Raw genomic sequence first — 11,366 nt, 5'->3', positions numbered from 1 at the left:
ACTAGTTTAACATTCGAGGACGAATGTTCTAAAGGGGGGAAGGATGTTACATCCCGTGTTTTCATGCGTTGGAAAGAGAATGAGTTAAATGACATTAGAAATGGAAACGAGGTTATCCCTCAATCTTATAAGTGGGTAGAGTGATGGTACAGATGTATTCAAAGGATTAGAAGTCAAATAAATCGGATAAAATAAGTTTCGTCAAGGTTCGAAATTTATTCGAATGAAATACGGTCCAAGCTATAATGACCCGTATTATTGGACTAGGAAATTGAACCGTCCAACATGAGGAAATTTACTTGAGCTCGGAAGATTTGGTCATAGTCAAGCATGAAAATCAAGAACTCGGTGTACACAAGAAATGAAGTCCCGAAATGATTTAAGATGGAAAAGTGTGACGACGATGGTTGTAAATAATATTTTATGTATGGAAAATGAGGTTCTGAACTAGTGCTATATCACATGAGAATAATAATGAATATATAAGTACTATTTACGGGAATTGAGATCAAGAAATTATGTGAGAAATTTGTTAAATGTTGAATTTTAGAAGGAGATTAATAACTAATTAGTGGATTATGGAGAGAATAACGTGGATATTCTCCCACTACGTGGCAGCAACTATGATAGGACCTAAGATGACAAATCAATTGGTATAATTATGTGGCATCTTTATAGGAGCTAACCTAGGTGGCCTACACGTGTAAAGAAAAATAAAGGCTATTTGGAATCCGATTCTACTTCTTTTGCATTTTGGTGTATAAGGAAGGGGTTACAGTACATTCCTTATATTTTCTTGACTTTACTATGCTAAAATATTAGCCAACGACGTACAGAGCAGCAATTTAATTCTTTTTCACTCTAGCATAACGTTGTGGTTTTAAGACGAGATGAGCAACAAAGCTTCTGTCCGTTTAAGTGAAATTCGGGCTTTTTTCGAAGGGAAGTAAAGTGAAAGAATATCATTTCTTGATATATAAGGTAAGAATTATCCTCTTCTAAGTATATTTAAATACATTGAAGTCATAGCTAAATCGTGGGGCGAGTAATACAAAAATTATACCGTAAATTGTATTTGATGTTGTTGTTGGCTCATGGGCTGTTTGTTGGACTGTTTTGTTGGTTATGTAAACGTTGTTATGGACGGAAATTATGTTATACGACATGATTAGGATAATGAGTATATGAAGTGTGTTAAAAGTGATTCATGTTTAAGTGAATTGGGATTAAGCATTTAATTATGTGTGTAATTGATTAAGTGGGGACATTGTAATGGAAGTAAATAAATTGGTTGGCAATTAGTGGATAAATTTAGGATACATATCCACGTGGAGAGGCAGCAAGTGATGAATAAGGGTTGATGTTAATATAGGTGTCATCTTGGGAATCAAGTTTGGAAGGTAATTATTAAATGGGTCCCACGTTCCCAAAAGTTAAGAAGAGGATTGTAGTTGAAGAAGTCACTTCTCACGTAGGAAATATAATTTTCCAGCAATTATGCTCATATGAAGCAACCTTTTTTTTGGTCTTTCATATCTAATAACGAAGAAGTATTAATTATGTTCAAGAAGTATGAACTAAGAAGTGATTCCCACAAGTGATTGGTTGTAGATTTATAAGTTTAGGAAGTCGTAATTTATTAACAATAGTGTTACTCTCATATTAAATAGGCTAAAGGGCGACGAAGCAAGCTTGATTACGGTTGATGTACGACAGGTATGTAAAGTTAACCCTTCTTTCTTTTGGCATGATCTTTATGAAACAAACAAACGACGTATATGTATGATTTCAAAGAAGTTCCTATTCTTAGAGCCACTAGGATGGCTAATGTTCTTGACTTCCAGAAGCTATTTCATTATGTCTTGATACGTGTATATGATTCCAAAAGTTCTATTTTGATATAATCCATAGTGATATTCGAAAGGTACTTGATATGACTATTGCCTTGATTTTCAAATGATAGCTCGTTTTGATTATTCTATCGAGTCTCAGATGTGTTTTAACTTGCATATGGTTTCTCACTACTCTGCTCGTGCATGCCTCAATATATCTTTCACTGAGTCCCGGGCCATGACACGTTTTCGTGCACAGTTTCACTGCATTGTTCACCGAGTCCCTCACTAGAGGGCTGGGACACGTTATATATATGTATATGATGATATGATGATGTGATGATATGATGATATGGTGATGTGATTATGGCGCCAAGGATGACTTTATTCACCGAATCCCTCACTAGAGGGCCGAGACACGTTATATATATATATGATGATGATATGATTATGTCATAATGGGCCGGGTATGATATATGATATTGACATGCATGATTTATGTTTCCAAAGGCAAGTGTTTCGGTATTCTGGGTGTTATCCTTGTCTCCTGTACTCCCTATTTCAGTTATGATCCTTTTTACTGTATTTCATGCTTTATATACTCAGTACATATTCCGTACTAACCCCCTTTCTTCGGGGGGCTGCGTTTCATGCCCGCAGGTAAATATAGTCGGTTTGGTGACCCTCCAGCTTAGGACTTCTACTCAGCTGTCTTGGAGAGCTCCACTATTCCGGAGTTTAGACTTTTGGTACAGATCTTATGATATATATATATATATATATATATATATATATGTATGTTTATCCAGGGGTACGACGGGGCCCTGTCCCGTCATATTTCACTGTTAGTACTCTTAGAGGTCTGTAGACATATGTGTGGGTTGTGTATAAGTTCTGGTCAGCTGTGTCTATACGATGTGCTATGGATATGTTCGTCGGTAGTGGCAGCCTGGTCGGCTTGCATATGATATTGATATGTAGTGGCAGCCTTGTCGGCTTGCGTATCATTTTATGATTTGATTAATTGTGACTCCTCAGGAGACAGTTTATCTGAATATACATAAATGATGACATTATGAACCGCTGGAGTTCTTTGGCAAGTTTCCATATTGTTCATAGATTCAGTTTGATTATACTCAACAGGTTCGTATACGGATGTCCAGTTCGGGCACTAGTCATGGCCCACGGGGTTGGGTCGTGACACGTTATATATGCATAACCACCTGATCAGTTGGTATATTATGACACCATCCCGGACGCGGGTTGCCTGAATGCGGGATATATGGGTATGGATCGGGCTGCACGTTCCGCAGTGATAAATATATATATATATATATATATGGATCGAGCTACACGCTCCGCAGCAATATAATATATTTTTGGATCGGGCTGCACGTTGCGCAACACTATTATGTTATATAAGTATGAGAAATGTTTTTATGAAAAGACTAAGCATGCATGATATTCTCCCTAAGTGGCAATCAGACATACAGGTTATCCTTATCTCATGTTATGTTCTATACCTCTTATTATTATGTTGTTATTCATGTCTTACATACTCAGTACATTGTTTGTACTGACGTCCGTTCTTATGGACGTTGCGTTCATGCCCGCAGGAGCAGGTAGCCAGCTAGACTATCCAGACCAGTAGGATCTCCCCTCAGCCGAAGTCAAGTACGCTCCATTGGTCCGGAGCTGCAGTCCTTTTTGGTATGCTATTTTGATAGGTATATATGTGGGTATGACAAGGCCTTGTCTTGTCTTTTCTACGGTTTATATTTCATAGAGGTCTGTAGACAGTTGTATATAGTGGGAACGTCATGTAGCTTTGTGGTGTCTTATTTTATGTACAGTACATGCAGTGGCCATGTCGGACTGCGTTGTTATCCTTTGCACGTATACCTATATATATATATCTATGTGTATAATTTATGAGTTTTCAAGGTAGAGTGTATTGCATAAATTTTGCAGCAGACGCTATCATTCAGATATAAGTTAGAAATGGGCCACCAGTTTATTCAGCATATGGCAAGTACGAGTTTAGGGGTGCTTGGTTAGTAGTGGTCGGGCACTCGTCACGGCCCATTGGTTTGGGTTGTGACAAAAGTGGTATCAGAGCAGTTCGTCCTAAGGTTGTCTACAGACCGTGTCTGGTAGAGTCCTGTTTATGGGTGTGAAGCCGGACACACTTATAAACAGGAGGCTGCGGGGCATTTAGGAATCGTTGACCTTTCCTTCTTTCTTCGATCGTCCGATAGAGCCAGAGTCTAGGAAAGATCATTTCTGACCCTCTTTCCCTGTAGGTAGGTGCAGCTTGATAAGAGATGAAGAGATCGGCTTCAGATAGTAGGGGTGCCAGGAAGGCCTCCAGGGTGGATTCGGGACCCAAGGTCCCAGGACCGAGTAGGAGGAGTCCTAGCTATTCTATTAAGACAGACCCTTCCGAGGACATCAAGACGATCCCCCCAGAGTTCGTGACTTACATGGAGGAGAACCCATTGAAAGATAGTTATGAGACGGACCCATCTGAGGGTTCGTATGAGACGCTGGTGGAGGAGGCTTCCAAGGTTGTACCAGAGTTGACCCCTCCAGCTTTTCCTATGGTGGAGCATTATGTTAGGGCAGCCATGCCTGTGAGTGTTACTGATTATTCTAGCCCTTTATCTTAGCGTTCGGTAAATCAGATGTTGCCAGGATATTGGTACCCCTCGAATTCGGATGGGGGAGATGAGGAGGGCCAGACCAGTAGATGACGGGAGGACGATGAGGAGGATACTTCACTTTACAGCCTTCCAGACCAAGATCAGGACAGGCCTGCTACAGGTCTATAAGTCTTTTATTGGAATTTTTTTTTATGTGTGTACAATTATTGCAGGATATCATTAATAGTTGACAAATGGGAGTTTTAAAGGAACCGATAACCAAAGTAGTTATAGGTAACTGCGATGATAAGAACAAGAAGTGGCAGGACACTGGAAGAGCTACGAAGCACAGCTATGATACAGACAAGTAGTTAAAGAGAATTATAGGACAAATGAGCTAAGCAAATGAAAGGATGAGTCGTGGGAATGGATGGTGTAGAATATTAACTTTTAATGGTATAATATAAATGTAAATAGGAAATTGGGAACCCAGAGAAAGAAGAATTTGAAGGGTGTTAAGATGGTCGTGGAAAAAGACTAGGGTTGAAGGAGCGAGGTATAATCAGACACTCCATAAAGGGGCTTAATGAATTCCAATGTCCCCATTAATCCATTAGCCCAGGGAATTACTAGTCATAAAAGGTAGAAGTGGAAAGAAAATAAAGGTGGCACCTGCTTTGGATCAGATATGTATGTGCATTTGTCACGACCCAGCCCCGTGGGCCGCGACTGGTGTCCTTCTGGGACACCCCAAACGAACTCACACCCAGACCATCGTAATCAGACTCGTCCGAACTCAACGTACGTTATTCGAACTCATCATCGTAATCAGACATCTACCGAACACTTATCCTAAGCAGTCGCCCGTACAGATCAGACAAGTCACAAATCAGGAAGGAGGCGGAATGTACATCGCCAAATTTCACACACACATCAGAAGGGTGGCGGAATGCACATCGCCCCCAAATACATACACATACGTACAAACTTAGAGGCCGACTTGGCCATAGTAGCGTATGGGCCGCTTAAGATCGCAAAACAGACTCACATGCAAACACACCGGACCCACGACCCACAAATCTGACTACAGGCCTCTAGACAAAACAGAACATAAGAACATAGGACGGGACAGGGCCCCGCCGTACCCACTCATCCAAATATACAGAATACAGACACAACAAAAGATATGTACCAAAAGTAGGCTCCGGATCAAGGGGAGCTTTCCAACACAGCAGAATGAGTAGCCTAAACTGGAGGACCACCCAAACGAGCTTCTGTACATGCGGGCATGAAACACAGCCCCCGAAGAAACGGGGGTCAGTACGGGAGAAGTACTGAGTATGTAAAGCAGAAGGTACAGAAATCACAAACATAGCTGGAGTCAGAAAGAACAAACACACCAACATCACAAACAAAGCAAACCTGTGCGGGAGGCGAACGTACAAATGCAAATCAAATCATGTATAGGGTTTAGGAAAGTGGTCACCCCCCGACGCTGGTGCCACAACACATCATAACTCCAGAAGTTTTCAAATCTCCGTACAGTCTCCAGACACATCATATCACACACACATCACATCATCAGAACATATCAAATGCCATATCACATCATAACTCCATAAACGGTAACCGGCCCTATGGCGAGGCCTCGGAAACCGTAACACATCATAACTCCCGAATATATTATAGCGCGCACGATCACAAAGTCGGCCCGGGTACCGACGAACGAAGTCATAGCAGACAGCACGAACAGAGTAGTGCCGAAACCATATGCATATTAAAAATAATTTGTCGGACTCAACATATCGTTTACATATAGATAGATACTGACGCCAGAAGGCTCGGAGTAGGAATCGAATTGATAAAAGTAGGCATATAAAGGTTACGAAGTTCCAAACTGTCAAATTCGTAAGAAAACTGTTCATAAGTCATTTTTCCGGAATTCTCACATCATCCCAAAGTACAGAACATGCATTAATGGCATAGGAAGTTTCAAACACATCCTTGAGTCATAAACAGAAGATTGTGAATCATAACAGACAAAAGCGAATCAAACAAACCGAATAAGGGGAGCCTCGGGGCTCGCGGGCCCACCTCAGGTCAAATTGAGGCGGCGGACACAAATCACAGACTTTCGGCTCCATAGAGCCATCTACGAAAGTTTCGAAGGGTTTCGGACACAACAGCACAAGTTATGGAGGTACGAACATTCTTTTAACCAAAAGTGACAAAAAGGGGTTCAATCGCGCTGAGTGAATAGTGCTCGAACTTGAACTTCGATTTCCAAGAGCAGGGTTATTCCCGAGATTCCGAAATTTACCTAGTGGGTCTAGGACATGCCAAAAGAATGAGAGGTAGGCTTTACATACCTGGTTGGCGCCTTACGCTCCTCAAATCGCAATTCCCGTTTCGTCCAGAAACTGCAAATGGTCACTTTTACCAGTTACTATTCATGAGAATTAACATTTTAGTCTCTGGGCTATATTTGGCTACCGAAATTTCGGCAGCATTTCCCCTATAAATCTAACACCCCCGAGACTTAGCTCGGCTCAAAATATAACAACATCAACAGCCCAAACATCATTACACAATACGAATCACAATCAAACACATTAACTTCACAATTGCACCTTATTTCATAAGTTGGTAATCCTATTTCCAAACTTCGCAATTTCAACTCATATCCACATTATTGTATTCATTCATTCAAGATTCTTCCATTACATAACAAACAAGTTCCAAAGCATATACAAACATCCCCAAGGTTCACTACTTTCCAATTTTTATTCAAAACACCAAAAGTTACGACGAACGTTCTAACTTGCGTCGTTTCATTCCAAATTCGTCATCATCAACCATAAGTCTTATTTGAGGTCTTTAGTATCATAAATATACTATGATATACACAAATATACCGAATGTATACACTTTCCGATAACGTTCGAAATTATTTTCTAACAGCAACTCAATTCCTTAATCAATCCTTTACAACATAATGACCACAACAACACATCATTCAAGCTAAATAAGATCAAATTCCTATGCCTTAAACCTTATAAAACCCACGGCCAAACACACTCTCTTTGCACACACACGCCATGCACAAACACAACACCATTCCAAAATCTTCATGCCAATTCAATCACTAACACATACGTATCCATTTCATAGCATTAAAACATAAAGATCTTACCTTTTTCTTGAATTTCCGATTTGCCGCAAACGAGCACCTTACGCCAATCTAATTATACCACCACGAAGAGCACCTCGAACTCATCAATCATTCCAAAAGAGACTAGGTGATTGGATTAGAAACAAGCCACGAATATTTTTTTCTTTCTCTTTCTTTTTCGGCCGAGAGCACCTTCAATGGTGTTCTTGAGATTTTTTTATTTTTTTAATCTTGATCTTGATAATTCCAACTCATGGCTTTGTATATATCCATTACATAGAGGTCATGTGCATAGCACATGACCATTTAAATTGAGTTTGGGCCTCCACAATGGCCGGCCACTTCACTTCCTTTGGGCCTCAATTTTTGTATTCCATTTTCTTAGCCCAATTCATAAAATGTCCCGTTTTGTAATTCCCGAAACTAATTTCCGAAGTTCCAAATTTACCCTCGGCCTTCCCCGACGTCTTAACATTAATAACTCCATAACCAACATATTCATATTCACCAAAATCAAAATATTTCCTCAACACACAAGTCTTCTTTATTTCTTGATTTCCCGTTATACGAAAATACGGGACATAACATTCTCCCCTCCTTAAGAACATTCGTCCTCGAATGTTGAATCGACCTCATGGGTGTCGTACAACTCTGGGGGGGGGGGGGTTCTTTTGATAGTTGTCCTTTATTGATTTCTCCGACATGGCTCCTTTACAAATACTTGGGGTAGATTTTTCACATCACTGACCCAAATACCTCCATAATACATTTTCTCATACTTTGCGCAATCACCGAACTCTGCACTATATTCTTGTAAGGGACGGACGCTTCCCAGACATCATCGTCAATATCATCTTCTTTTCACACTCCTGAGTTTCCTTACCACATCGTCGTAATCTCACTTTACTTCATATCAGACACTTCATGCCCAACAGATTCAGAACTAAAACCGAACGGATTCATAATCGGAAGCAGACATACGCAACTATGGCGGTTGGATTCGTAGTCAACATCGAAGGTACGGAAGCATATCAGACACATCTGAGATCGAAATCAGACGTATAAAGGCGTATCAAACGAACTCGTAGGCAGAATCAGACACACTAAGATATACCAAACAGATTCACAATCAAAGCCAGTCGTACGGAATCATATCGAACAGGCCCGAATTCAGAAGCAAACATACAGAGTGGTTTCATACCGAATCGTGATCAGACAAACCGAAGGGTATCAAACACACACGCGGTCAAAATCAAACGCATCGAAGCATATCAGACGGATTTATATCCAGAGTCAGACCCACAGAGGTGCGCCAGACAGAAACGGATTCGGAATCAAAGCGCACAAAAGGTTCATCGGACGGGAACCTAGTCGAGCGCAGAAGTACAGAGGTGTACTAGGTAGAGCCTCATCGGAATCGGAAGTGCAGAAGCACCACAGATGGGATGTCAATTTAGAATCAAATCATTCATATTAAAGCTCCAATAATTCATGAGAATGCCCCTTGATTTGCAAACTCATTCACCAAGTCGTCACACAATTTACCTTGCGTCTTACGTACCAACTCCTCCAAAGATTCCAATTACTCACACTGCTTACCTTTTATTTATCACAACATTAGTTTCCGGGGCTCGGCTCTTAGCCCTCATGGCCCTGAATGAAAATCATACACACACACATACACACGTTTACTCATACCTTACTGGCGAACATCTCTGGCTGTTATTCAAATTCGTTCAATTTCCCAAGAGGTGTTGTACCCTTTTCTTTGTGCCCATTTAGTCCGCCTCGTTCCGCGCGACTCCCGAAAGGGCACTAATTATTCCACACACAGTCTATTTACCTTTTGGTTACCCCAAATTTTCATTTACATAAATCATACTTGCACTTGTGCAAAATTTTGCATTACTTCCCAGGGGGTCACCCATGCCAGAATTGCTCTGGCTTGAGCACGCTTAACCCCGAAACTTTCACGCATTTTGATGCGTTAGGGCTGATATAATTCCATCAATTGCCTTGCACGACCTTTGTCACGCAATTTTTGGCCAAACGGGGTCTTAGCAAATCTTTCGGAAATTTTTCGTAGCGGGTCCCACTCTGACCCAAAGAGGTCGTTTGCTTTTCTGGCGGTGTGGTCTATCGTTCTAGCCTTCCAAATCCCATATATATTTTCCTCCCACATGTACAGATAACTGCCTCGGATATTTTCATTAATTCAGATCCTTACCCTACCTTTACTGACACACACAAAAAGAATATCGCATAATACTGAGGTACAAACCTACCATTGCACATATTCATTAAACAAAAGGGTTAGTAGTATACCTGGGTCTGTGTCTGGGGGTGCCTCTGGGTCCCGATGACCAGTCAAAGCGTAGATGCGGTTCGAGGGACCGCTAGAATCTGAAGCCCCACCACGGCCTCTACCGCGGCCCGCTGGTGCTGGCATACCTCGCCCCGTAGAGCGCGTGGCCGAAGGGGTAGATGACGAACCAGCAACGGATCTCATCGGCGGTGCTGCGCTGCCGGAACCGCCTGCCCACGGACAATCCCGCATGATATGGCCCTGGCGGCCGCAAGCAAAACAGGCCCGTGTGGCCCTGAAGCACTCACCTGGGTGCGATCTTCCACAATACGAACACTGGGGTATGGGTGGCCTAGACTGACTGGGACCCCTGCTCACCTGAGGACCTGGGGCTCTGGAACTCTGGTCTGCCCTGGACGGTCCTGCTCTATCAAACCTCTTACCAACAGACTGTGTGTCCCGGCCTGACGGAGGAATGTACCCACTGGACTGATACTGAGGCTGCCCGCCCCGAGAATCTCCAAAATGCCCCGCTGATCTGGCCCTCTTGGGCCGTCTCCCATCATACTCTCGGTTGGGCCGATCTGCTCGGTGCCGGTTCTCCATCCCCTGGGCGTAGGCCTGTAGACGGGCAATGTCCATATCTGTCTGCAATGACACCGCCATACACCCGTCAATCAAGTAACGATCCAGCCCCATAACATATCTATGCATCCGATCTGTCATATCTGCCACCACGGCGGGGGCATACCGGGCCAGGGAATCAAACTCCAAATTATATTCACGGACGCTCTGACCTCTCTGCTGCAGATGCAAAAACCGATCAGCTCGCTCCCGTCGTAACTCTGGGGGCAGAAAGTGGCGGGTGAAAGCAGTCACAAACTGATCCCACATAGCTGGAGGAGCACCCTCACCCCGGGATAGCTCCCAAGTCTCATACCAATGCGCGGCAACATCCCGAAGTCTATGCGAAGCTAGCTCAACCGACTCGGTCTCTGACGCCCTGACCAAGTCTAATGCACGCCGCATCCCCCGAATGAAGTCATGGGGGTCCTCGTCGGGCTTAGACCCGAAAAACTCTGGAGGGCCGCATAACAAGAACTCCCGAACTCTCAGGCTGTCCCGCCTGTCCTCATCATCATCGTCCCACCGCCCGCGTCTGCGAGCCTGTCCGGCTACAATCGTGGTCAACAACTGTACAGCCTCCCTCAGGGTCCTATCCTCCGCCCCTGGCTGAGAAGCTGGAGTCTCAGGAGCGGGTACACGGACCTCTGGAGCTGCTGAAGGTCCCGCTCCAGGCTGTAATAATGGGGGTGTAGCAGACCCCTCAGAATGAGGTGTAACCTCAGGCAAATCATAAACACGAGCCCGAGTAGCCCGTTGTGCCTGACTGGTCTCTCCCACCTTCGCCTTGC

The 11,366-nt window shown here is 43.1% G+C and overlaps 1 long non-coding RNA gene across 1 annotated transcript; it reads left to right on the top strand.

The window, feature by feature from the left end:
• The first annotated feature begins 770 nt into the window (after nucleotides 1-770).
• LOC132642509 (uncharacterized) lies at nucleotides 771-2,921 on the top strand. Its single transcript, XR_009583208.1, has 3 exons — nucleotides 771-981; nucleotides 1,671-1,716; nucleotides 2,493-2,921. It is a non-coding gene; the product is annotated as an uncharacterized LOC132642509 (long non-coding RNA).
• Nucleotides 2,922-11,366: the final 8,445 nt, after the last annotated feature.

Source organism: Lycium barbarum, chromosome 5 (assembly GCF_019175385.1).
Source record: "Lycium barbarum isolate Lr01 chromosome 5, ASM1917538v2, whole genome shotgun sequence".
NCBI classification, from domain to species: Eukaryota; Viridiplantae; Streptophyta; class Magnoliopsida; order Solanales; family Solanaceae; genus Lycium; species Lycium barbarum.
This window is presented reverse-complemented; position numbering and strand designations above follow the sequence as displayed.